The sequence below is a fragment of the Temnothorax nylanderi genome, unplaced genomic scaffold (assembly GCF_030848795.1).
Source record: "Temnothorax nylanderi isolate EJ_2023f unplaced genomic scaffold, tnyl_v1.0 TNYL_tig0536_pilon, whole genome shotgun sequence".
In the NCBI taxonomy this organism is placed as follows: Eukaryota; Metazoa; Arthropoda; class Insecta; order Hymenoptera; family Formicidae; genus Temnothorax; species Temnothorax nylanderi.
The window spans coordinates 30,966-43,967 of record NW_027249598.1 but is presented as its reverse complement, the minus strand read 5'-3'; the positions used below and the strand labels follow the sequence as shown (position 1 = coordinate 43,967).

Here is a 13,002-nt window from a genome sequence, read left to right as displayed (position 1 = left end):
GAGACAAATATGTTTACTACCCAGGTAGCACATATTAGTTTCATATACGTTTTTTGAACGTATACATAGTTTCATAACCGTAACGAACCATTAAGAAACGTTTGAACAAAAATGTTTTTGAAACCATGATTTAAGAAACGTATTTTTTACGTTAACAAAAATACCTATTTTTAAAATTTTTTCTTTTAAAATTATAATTTACTTTATTTATATATATAGATAATAGCTTTAATAGCCTTTTTTGAAACATTTAAATTTATATTGCACAAAATAAGTCATTTTATCCATGCACATATATCCACTTATTTACTTAAATTACTTTTGTCCTACCTGTCTTAATCTATTTATCGTCGGACAAATCTAAGCTTAGAAAACTTCCAACAGTTGCAAAATAAACGTTCTGCTGAACGTGGCCATTGAAAGAACATTTATACGTGTGTTCCGTTTTGAAGAACTTCCTGAACTGGTGCATATCAGTAATGCAATTAAGTTAGAATGAGACAAGTATATTTTGTTTTACTTTAACTTATTGCACGAATGTGCACCAGTTTAGGAATTTCTTCGAAAAAGAATAGACGTCATAGATGATATATGCATACAGCTTCTAGAACATTCTCACGCATGTCTCAAAGACGTCATAAACACGTTCAAAAGACGTGAAAAGTAGGAATTTTAAATGTCTTTATCATTAAAACAAAACGTTTCTATAATTGGTTTTTTAAACGTTATTTTATTGGAAAAGAAACATTCCATCGAACGTTTTTCGAATGCACATTTTTACTCATGAGAAACGTTTCTAGGAATCGGTTATAAATCGAAAAAACGCTTATAAAACTTTTCTGAAACGTGTATGTGCTACCTGAGTTGCCTCTTTAACAAAAACCTATTTAACAAAAGACTAATGCTCTTGTCGCGAAGCGGGCACAAAAATATTCCGCGACCGAAGGTCGATCTGTTACTATGCCGCATTATACTACAGTCCGAAATTTCCAAATTTGCGAAAGTTAGAGCAACCATGGATATTTCTCACTTCTCAAATTTTATTAGAAAAGAATCCTTTTATTGATTATCGCCAAATTCAATATCAACTTTCCGTTAATAATACTTTATTGATTAAAAAAAGTACATTTTGTTTTATTAAATGGACTTTCTCCCAACGCTATTGTTACAACAAATGCTGCTGCAAATACACCACAAAATGCTAGGCTCGGCTGCTTTGTAACTTCTTCAAATATTACATTATTCTGGGTCAGAATATGTGTCTAATATGTGTTCTCCTAATAATAATCGGCAAAAATTATTTGTATTCTGCAATTTTTACTAATTTTAAGAAACAAACATAAATTACACTTAACGATCGATCGCATACTACGTTTACACGAGCGTTACTTCTGTAGTAACTTACGATAATTCACTCGTTTACGCGGAGTAAATTATCGTAAGTTACTACAAAATCCCGTTTATGCGAAAGAAAATCCCGTTTACGCGGAGGAATTATTGTAAGTTACTACAGAAGTAACGTTCGCGTAAACGTAGTAGCAGTCACTTATTCATGTGTCAACAGTTTGTACGAACTGTCGTGTGAAACATATTGAAGAGCGATTCTACTACTATCCCATTAATCACAAAGACCTTATTGCAATGTGTTCACACGTTACTTACACAAAAACATAATTGAGGAGAAAATTATCTAGGTAATTCTTTAATGTTCAATATAAATAAAATAATAGACAAGTATATTTTGTTTTACTTTAACTTATTGCACGAATGTGTACCAGTTTAGGAATTTCTTCGAAAAAGAATAGACGTCATAGATGATATATGCATACAGCTTCTAGAACATTCTCACTAATGTCTCAAAGACGTCATAAACACGTTCAAAAGACGTGAAAAGTAGGAATTTTAAATGTCTTTATCATTAAAACAAAACGTTTCTATAATAGTTTTTTAAACGTTATTTTATTGGAAAAGAAACGTTCCATCGAACGTTTTTCGAATGGACATTTTTACTCATGAGAAACGTTTCTAGAGATCGGTTATAAAACGTTTCGGAAATACGCTTATAAAATATTTTTGAAACGTGTATGTGCTACCTGGGTACCAACACTTTTTCAACCTCGTCACTAACATAACAAGTAAGGGAGAGTTGCCGAATGCGTACCGCCTATAAATCGTACCTCATCAATATTTCACATTATTATTTAATATATAATTAAGCAATATTTAATTACAAAAATATAAAATAAATGAGGAGGAGAGACAGCCAAGCGAGGAGGGGGGGGGGACAGGATGGTGAGGCAGGAGAAAGAGGAATGTGGGCCAGAGGGAAGTTGGGAGGAGCTGGAGAGAGAGGCGGAGGAGAAGAAGAAAGAGGTGGAAGGAGAGAAGAGGGTGGAGAGCGAGATGAAGAAGGATAGCGGTACCGAGAAAGGAAAGAAAAAAGAAGAAAGGCTGAGTAAGACGGTGAGCGGTACGAGAGGGGAGGAAGATAGGAGTGAAAGGAAGATCGTCGAGGAAGGGGGGAAGTCTGAGAAGGATAAGCACAGGAAGGAGGAGATGAAGGTACAGAGGGAGGGGTTCCTGGCAGAGAGAATAAGGAAATGGATGGATGAAATGATGGAGTGGAGACTGGACGCAGAGGGATTAGCAAGGTGGAAAGAAATGGGAAGAGAGGAGGAACTAACAATAAGAAGGAGAAGGGAGGAGAGAGAAAGGACAAAAGAGGAGAGAGAAAGAGATGGAGGGTAGAAAGAGAAGCAGGGAGAGGAATTGGATGGGAGAAGAGAGTCTAGCATTAAGGGGCTGCTGGAGTGGCAAGAATTACCGACATTTTTTTGAACAGACTAAACTTTGAATTGGCTTTACGGAATTGAAAAAACTTTTTTACAGAATTAAAGTACGCACAAAAACGGAGGGCGCTGCAGTCGATATTTTACATCAAAAACGAAAAAAAAATAGAAAAATTATAGTTCGACTCGTGACAACATTTGCTGCACATAAAAATTTACACTTTGTATGTATAAAATAAGCATACAGTGCCCTCGAAATTGCAAAAAAGAACAATGTTGTGCTTTCAGAAATGAGCCTAGAAGCTTTAGTATAAGAGAAAAATGTGTCTGAAAATCTCATATGAATGTATGCGTGCGGAGTAGTATTGCGTGTAGCGAGAGATGGCGCAGCAATCGAAACAAGGACAGATGCCTCTCGTTAGACAAGGGCAGATATAGGCCGGTAATATAGAAAATGATAGAAAACGAATTAGAACGGAATTAAAAATGTTCGACATTATCGACATCGAGGAAGTTCGGCCGTCACTCCAGCATCCCCTTAAAGTCTCCAGGAGAAAGGAAGAAGAGATAAGGGAGTAGGAGAAGGGAAGGGTGCAGCGACGGAAAGGGAAAGGATAAAGAACGAGAAAGGGAGGGAGGGAGCGAGAATGTATAAGGCCGAGGATAGGAAGGTCGGGATAGGAAGAGTGAAATATATGTACAGGGTTGGGTACGTCCCTTCAAAACGCCAATGTTTGTAAAGGTTTGGGAACGTTCCTCAAAAACGCCCTTTAATGCCCCTTTGGGGCAAATAAAGTACTTATTCTATTCTATTCTATAAAATAAATGAGAAATGAGTAATATAGACAAAAATTTAACAGATTACACCTTGTTTTGTGCGTGCTAACGACATTTAAAAAATTCAGGTACAACTGCCCGGGAAAAAAAAACCCTTATAATGTCTTATATGTTCATATAAGAAGCGGTCTTATATGCTCATATATGAATTTTGGCCGCATAAGATCTTATATGGTCATATATGATTATATAAGGACATATAAAAAATATCTCTTATAGTGTGTTATCCCGATAAAAACAGTCACGTCACATCCACGTCGAATCCACGTAATTTACGTGGACTACGTGGATGCAAATTTATCCACAAACTATCCACATGGATGCAACGTTCTTTTCTCATCACTACATCGAAGTCTATTATCTCCGAAATATCAATGTAGATTCTCTGTGGATATATCTATTAAGAAATATGTACAGGGAATTTTTATTGATATTTCGAGGATAAAAGACTTCGATATGTAGTGATGAAAAAAAAACGTTGCATCCATGTGGATAGTTTGTGGATAAATCTGCATCCACGTAATTTCTATTAAAGATTATAATTAATCAAAGTGATATAAAGATTATAATTAATGAAAGTATTATTATACTGAGTTTATGCGCTAACCGGATGAGGTCCCGATCATTATTTATTAGGGATGCCATAAGAAAGGTTTCCTTATTTTTGTCTAGTGAGGCCCTTGTAAGGATTTGATAAGAATGTTTTAACCTTATAAATATACTTTTTTCATAAATATATTTACGAACACAAAATTTCATAATGAGCCGGCACTGGTTTCTGACATTCACCCGACATTAAGAAATATTATATTATATATCCAATTCAAAATTTTATTACTCTTTTTAAACTGAATTTGTTTCTTAAGATGATTTTTGAAAAATTATATATTTGCGCTGGTTATGACATATGTAGACTATATATAACGCTTACATTAAATTAAGAAGTAGTCTACCACGTAAGGCAGTTGGCTCACGATGCAGAGGTCCCGAGTTCGAATCCCATCAAGGTAAGTGCGTTTTTCAAATACGAGAAAATATTTATAATCATAGACTGCATCTTAAGAAACAAATTTAGTTAAAAAATATTAATAAAATTTCGAAATAAATAATTTTTTTTATGTCGGGTGAATAATAATTATTCAGTGAAACATGTCACTATTTTCAGAGTTGAAGAATCACTCCAAGTAAAGAATGAATAACTCACTTTTTCGAAAAGTGAAATTTCACTCCAATTAGACTGGCAGTATTTTCATTATTCCTAGGAGTGAAATCTCACTCTTTTGGAGTGAGATTCCACTCCAAGAAATTCAGAGAGAAAGCTCGTGGATTTCACGTCAAATCGATGATCTCATCACGTGGACTACAGTACCGTTCTTGAGCGGATTGTCCACTCGAATGTCCACGTGGATTCCACGATGCTGATCCACGTAGCAATAACGTGGATTTCACGTACTGTTTTTATCGGGATATGCTCATATAAGTAGCTATCTTATCATATATGAATTTTGGCCTGATAAGAGTTTATATGGTTATATATGATTATATAAGATTATATATAAGGACATATATATATTTAAATAAGTTTTAAAAAATTGTTATATATTTTCAAATGTTATTTTTTAAGCGTGCCACTTTATTATAAGAGTGGATTTCACGATATAACTGATACAAAAATTGTATCGCTCCGAGACAGCGTCGCGCGAGAATAGCGCGAGACAGTGTCGTATCTTTTTGATGCCGTTCTTATAAACACTGTTTGTCAAATTTTAAATACGAGAAACAGATCACATCGAATGCTATCTATCGGATACTTTGAGATGCAATATTCTGATCTGATCATATATAATCTTATATGACTATATCGTATTTGATTATATCGTATATCATTTCATATACGATTATATTATTTTCAGTTTAAATTATAAGGTATGTTTGCAAAATAATACGATTGATATTGTAGTGTATCGACTACATATATCGATATAATGACGCGGTTACGCTATACTAAGTTGGCACGCCTGTTAAAGGCATGAGGGCCGCTCTCTGTGCCGGGCGCTTGCTTAAGACGCCACGTGTTAATTTACACTCGTAATAGATAATAAAGTTAGTCAGTAAATAGAAACGGAGAGCATGGATTTCAGTTACTACACCTCTCAACAACTACTAGAATAAGGACACGGCAGATATATTTGTTTATAAGAACTATAATATATATTATATAACAGTTTTTTTCACGAATTATTACTGGTAGTTTCATTGTTTACGAAAATATTTAATAAAAATTAATATGTCAATTAAAAAAATTAAATATCTTATGCAAAATTAGAAAAAAAAGAAAACTTAAAATAACATATAAGCAATGAGAAGTGCCGTTTTCGGTCGAAGCGGATCTTGATGCTTAATAATATTTCACAATATTATTATTAAATACATGTTTCAGTTTTTTAAATTGGTACAGCGTGCCAATATGGACTTTGTCGGACTTAAAACGCAATTGTGTAAACTAAAACTAGAAATAATATATTTCATATTAATTTGATACAGTTTCAAGTAAAATAATATACTAAAAGAATATTTATTACAATTATACAAATTTATATGGATAGATCCATTATAGAGTATATATTCATATATGTGTGTGATTATCTTTAACCTTATAAATATACTTTTACACACACGATAATATACTAGTATATAAAACCATATATAACTATATAAAGTTATACTTAAAGAGATTTAGCCATATAATATTGTTCAAGATTATATTTCCATTTCTTATATGACCATACATAATTATATATTTACTAAATTAACAAATAAGAGGTATTTTTTCCCGAGTATATAATCATATATGTATATGCTTATATATGGCTATATATACCCACATAGCACGTAATATTACAGAAATATTGCAGTAATATTGCAATATAGTGGAAATATTACGTATTACAATGAAATATTTCAGAAATATTACTGATGTATTACACGTTTTTAAATAATATTGAAATATTACAGTAATATTGCTGCAATATATTGTTGAAATATAATACTTTAAGTAGCAAAACAATGTCAAATGACATTTCAATGACTTCTTATTGACGTCATTAAGACGTTATTAAGGTATCACACAATCATACGTATTGTACAGATAACATATATCAGTTAAAAAATTTTGGACTAAAGAAAGAAAAATCTGAATAAAAAATGATGGAAAATGTGGTGGAATCAAAAGAGACTGTATTTTCGGGGAATAAAAGTGATTAAGAAAAATTTTATAAGTGGTATTTAATTTTATAACTTGTTATTTGTTTTGTAATAATAAAAGATAATTATATGTACAATTAATTTTTAATTAAGAGCCAGTAAGTAAATTAAGAATAAAATAAATGGATAAATTTTGAAATTTATATTTCTTATATATATAATCAATATTAAACTTTTTAAATTACGAGTTTGTCACACGGATAAACAGAACGTTTCTGTGTGTGTAAGTGGAGAGAAGAACGCTAGTGTGTGCGGCTATGCGCTTGCTCGCAGCACCGACCCCCACCATTCCCGGTTTTCTCTCGCTGTCTCTCGCATGGCTCCGTGGGATCACGCAATCACGTAGTACGACACAGCACAGGAACAATCGTTTTAATTTCAGGTAATTTTTCTTTATTTAATAAATATTGTTCACATAAATATTTTTAAAATTATTTTTGTATAATTATTACTAATACGTACATTGTACATATATATTTGGCGATTTGTCGTTAAATCCAAAAATAGAGATTACGTGGTGTTTGGTGCACTAAAGGTGTCGCATGTTTATTTACTGTCTCCCTCGATGAAATCACGTGTGCGCGACGTGCATTTTTCCGTGACGCTCGGCTCGCGGATGTTCGGTCGCTCTCGGTATCAATCGCCTATTCGCGCGCGCTGCGTGCCGGTCCGATCCTGTTCCCCTCCGCGCGCGCTCTTCCCTCAGATAGCTCTGCGAGACTCAAGGCGTAACGAAGCGGCGAGTCCGATATATTTTCGTGCGTGCGTTATACAAATCTGTTACGCGTTTCTTTGACTGTATGAGCGGAATCGGCTGACTGTGGCTTTTCAATAAATAAATTAAGAGGAAAAGCAGTTTTCTCGACCACGTTCTTGCGAAGCAATTTTCCCGTGAGACGCACGTGGAGGGCACATGCCCGAAATTGGCATCTCTGCATCCTACACGTGGCATTGTCTGCAAAAATCACGTTAATATCATAAAAATTATTTCAATGACTATCTTAAAATACATATATTTGCCTTTGTAACCTTATTGAACGAGTCTCTAATGGGATTATTTATTAACAGCTTTATACTTAAATCTTGATGCTAACTTAACCTCAAAATTTTTAACAGTTTAATCCAACTGGAGCCTTCAGATGGAGATACGTGATAGGAATATGCCTATCCCAAATCTCCTAAAAAGCAGCATTTAATCATTATTTAACCATTTATGTGATTTTATAATAATTATTGTTCTTATGCTATATGTTACAGTATTGCTTTCCATCAGTGAATGTTCATGCAATCCAGAGCAGCACCAAGTAGTTTGATAGAAGAGCAAAAGATTTATTTACGTAAGTAAGAAAAGATACGTAAGTAAGAAAAAGTTAAATTTGATATAAATCATGCTTTCCAATATTAATCGCCAATACTGAAAATCCAAACTATACGTGTAACGTTAACAGATTTTCAGTATAAATAGTGAATATCGGAACACAGATTCATACTTAACCTACTTTTATGTTTAAAATATATAATTAAATGTAATTAATAATTATTGTTTTTCTGTTATGTTGCAGTGTTACGTTGCTTTCCATTATTGGAAGTTCACGCAGAGCAGCACCAAGCAGTTTGATTTCTATCATACTCTTCTGAGCGAAAGCTTTATTTATTAGATACATAAGTAAGAAAAAGTTAAACTTGGTATAAACTGCGTTCCAATATTAATATTCAGTACTGAAAATCTAAAATGTATGTATAACATTAACTATAGATTTTCAGTATAGACAGTGAATATCGGAACACAGTCATACTTAACCCCGTACTCTTATGTTTGAATATATAATTATGTATGAAATAAACAGGGTGATTTATTTCGTGTGCTAATCATCTCCGCTATAATTATCTCAGAAAGTATTGATTTATTGGAAAAATGTTTCAGATAAAAGTTGGAGGGTTCAAGGAGGACCAATAGACAATTTTATTAGATTTTGAGTCCGGGACCTGTGTTAAGCCTAATAGGATCCAAGTCAAATTATTTAAATAGAAACCCCTTTTTTATTGCATCATCTTTTTCTACTAATTAATATGAACAACTTTTGTCTAAAACATTTTTTATTTGCCTTATATTTTTTGAGATATTCAAGGAAACCTTGGTAATTTTTTCAATATTTAACTTACAATATCTCAATAAAAGTTTGTCGAAGGAAAAAGTGGTACAGGACTTTTTGACTTGATTTGAAATCAAGAATATACTGTTGCAATAGTATTCCAAGTTCTTTAAATAATTGTGTACACATGAAAGCTCCAAGGAAATGTATACACAAATATTTAAAGAAATTAGGGTATTATTGCAATAGCATATTCTTGGGACCATATCAAGTCAAAAAGTCTTATATCATTTTTTCCTTCGACAAACATTTATCAAGCTATTAAAAGCTAAATATTTAAAAAAATTACCAATTTTTTCTTCAATATCTCAAAAAGTATAATGCAAATAAAAAATGTTTTAAACAAAAGTTGTTTATATTAATTAGTAGAAATAGATAATATAATAAAAAATGAGAGTTTTTATTTAAAAACTTGGACCCTACTGGGCTCAACATAGGTCCCGGACCTAAAATCTAATAACATCATCAATTATTTCTCTTTGAACTCTCCAACTTTTATCTGAAATATTTTTCCAATAAACCAATACTTTCTGAGATAATTAACGGAGTTAATTGGCACACAAAATAAAACTCACTCTGTGTAATCAGATATAAATAATAATTACAGTTTTTGTATTATGTTATAGTGTTACATCACTCTTCCATCAGTGGAAATTTATACGGTGCAGAGTAGCATGGAGCAGTTTTGAAGATGAAAGAGATAGAAAGATAATATCAATATTATTTTCTTAATATTGTATGTAATAATAGATAGTATTAAAAATAACAATTTGATAAAATTTAATAAAATTCATTAAAATGGTTTAATTTCTAGCAATATTAAATAAATATTATCTAATATCACACAAATATTTCGTAAATATCACTCAAATATTACAGTAATATTACTGATATATATTTCAGTAATATTACTGATATTCATTTTCGCGGACATTTTAATATTACTGAGATATCTCAGTAATATTACTGCAATATTTCTGCTATATTTTATTGTAATATTGCAATGGAAAAACAATATTGCTGCAATATTTCTGCAATATTATGTGCTGTGTGGGTAATTATATACTCTCATATATGGCCATATAATATTGTTTAAGATTATATTTTCCATTTCTTATATAATCATATATAATCATATATCTACTAATATAAACTAATATAAACTAATATGAATAAATAAGAGGTTTTTTTTCCCGGGTGATATAAATTTGTTATCAATTTATATATCTGGTAATAATGTAATCATACAATTTTATTATAAATTTTTATATTTTTATAAAAAAAAGGTTTATTGTAAAATATTTTGCGTTCTTTGCATATACATATTTGGAATTATTATAATAATTAAATCGATATTTTTATAAAATCTACCAAGTTTCCTAAATCGTACCATCATAAGATTTTCTGTATATAGTGCCGGTACAATCTAGGAATTCGTGCTGTATACTTATGCGTACGCATCTCTACGTTACGTGACATAATTTAGATTATGTTAACATGACAGTGACGTCTTTACCTTTTCATTATCATGATTCATTAATTATTTAACCCTTTTTTTGATAAATTATTAGTAGAGGAAAGTCCCCTATTATGAGATAGACTCCTAATATGCGACAGCGAGGTTTCTGCTAAACTAATAGACCCTATCTGTTGGTTCCACCATGAACTTATTGCCCTTGGGGTAAAACCTATTTAGTGGAAAATTCATTGTTTGATCGTGCGTGTAGTCGTTGCAGAGAAAGAAATTGTGAAATTGGATGTTGTCAAGTGCCATGGATATGAGTCTTTAAACCTTGTTTATTACATAATTAATAAATATTTGGCAATAAGTTCTGCATGCAGCGATAGAGTAAGGTCGTATTAATAGGAAAATACGGGATATGTTGAGTTGCTCAATTGTAGAGATTAGATTTGGTGATCGCGAAACCGCAAGGCGTGGTGCTCGTAACATGAGATACTCAGGGTACTCCTGGGTTGCTGGAGTATGAAAGTTATTGTATAGTAATAAAAGAAGAGAAAATACTATATTAACGTTAAGGGAAGGTTTATACGAATTTATAAGACTGTGCTGACCTTGATTTGAGGGGAAAGGGTGGAGGGGGAAGATTAGGTACAATATTGAGTATAAGTGGGTTTACGATTGTTGCAAATATGCTTCTTCATTACATTTGTCTTTCAAAAACTTTAAATAAAGTTTTTTAATTGCAATATGATGTATTTTGCACTTTATTATAGCGATTTCCCGGGGTCTCTCATATTAGGAGCACACTTTTTCGATTTTGCCGAAAGGTCATTTTTCACATTTTTCTAATTTTCAGCAAAATTAATATTTAAATTAAATTTTACATTTCAGCATCTTAAAGCTTATTAAGTTCCTTTCAAAATGACCTACTATATTGCTTCCTCATAGAGGAAGCTTTGTTTTCGTAAATTTCGTATATGAACCTTTGATTGCGTATAAAGTTGGGTCTAGTCAACCAAATTTAAAAGAATTATATATGAAATAGGGGTAGAAGATACCAAAGAAAAGATTGTTTTTTGAGTTTTTGATGTTAATATGTTCAGAGTGTTCTAAAATGTCGAAATATCGCATTAAAATCGCATGTCCGTATGTGTGTGTGTGTGTGTGTGTATGTGTGTATGTGCGGACTTAATGTCCGTGGTTGCTCTAACTTCCGCAAATATTGAGATATTGGGCTGTTTTTTTTTTAATCGATAGAGTATCATTCAAGGAAGGTTGGTATTGAATTTGGCGATGATCAGTAAAGGGGTTCTTTTTTAAAAAAATTTTGAATTTTTTTATAAATGTCCGTGGTTGCTCTAACTTTCGTAAAAAAGTAGAAACTTGCACATTGCTTCCTCATAGTTTTTAAATGTGCAAGTAGAAACTTGTACATTGTTTCCTCATAGTTTTTAAGTGTGCAAGTGGAAACTTGTACATTGCTTTCTCATAGTTTTTAAGTGTGCAAGTAGAAACTTGTTTAAGTGAGCAAGTAGAAACTTGCACATTGGTTCCTTATAGTTTTTAAGTGTGCAAGTAGAAACCTGCACATTGCTTCCTCTATGAGGAAGCCTGTTTTTTTATGCATAATTATTAGTAGATATTTATTAATTTGGCTTCCTCATAGAGGAAGCAATGTGCAGGTTTCTACTTGCACACTTAAAAACTATAAGGAACCAATGTGCAAGTTTCTACTTGCTCACTTAAACAAGTTTCTACTTGCACACTTAAAAACTATGAGAAAGCAATGTACAAGTTTCCACTTGCACACTTAAAAACTATGAGGAAGCAATGTACAAGTTTCTACTTGCACATTTAAAAACTATGAGGAAGCAAATGTGCAAGTTTCTACTTTCACACTTAAAAACTATGAGGAAGCAATGTGCAAGTTTCTACTTGCACACTTAAAAACTATGAGGAAGCAATGTGCAAGTTTATACTTGCACACTTTTTTTTATGGATAGAGTATCATTAAAGATAAATTGGTGTTGAATTTGGCAATGATCGGTGAAGGGGTTACCAATTTTTGCCTAAAAAGTGTACAAATCATACACGTAATTTATATATAAGGTATCATTAAAGGGAGGTTGTTTTGAATTTGGCGAAGATTAGTGAAAGGGTTACCGATTTCTGCCTAAAAAATGAATAGGGTAGACCGAGGCAAATCGGATTACTAATTAGCACGATAAAATAGCTCGTTTAAAATAAAACACTAACGAAAATTGTCTTAAAACTTATATTAATCCGATTCGCCTCAATCTACCCTAAGTTATTTAATGGATAGAGTATCATTAAAGGAAGATTGTTATTTAATTTGGCGAGGATCGGTGAAGGGATTACCGATTTCTGCTTAAAAAGTGTATAAGAGGTACATGTAATTTTATATAGAGTATTATTAAAAGAAGGTTGTTTCAAATTTTGCGAGGTGAATAGGTTACCAATTTCTGCTTAAAAAATG

General features: G+C 32.1%; 1 long non-coding RNA gene across 2 annotated transcripts; it reads left to right on the top strand.

Annotated features, from left to right (window-relative positions):
* The first annotated feature begins 7,140 nt into the window (after positions 1-7,140).
* LOC139783737 (uncharacterized) lies at positions 7,141-9,850 on the top strand. Of its 2 annotated transcripts, none has more exons than XR_011721363.1 (4): positions 7,141-7,272; positions 8,148-8,227; positions 8,453-8,556; positions 9,670-9,850. It is a non-coding gene; the product is annotated as an uncharacterized lncRNA (long non-coding RNA). The 2 variants fall into 2 exon arrangements; XR_011721364.1 differs by lacking the exon at positions 7,141-7,272 and adding an exon at positions 7,798-7,858.
* Positions 9,851-13,002: the final 3,152 nt, after the last annotated feature.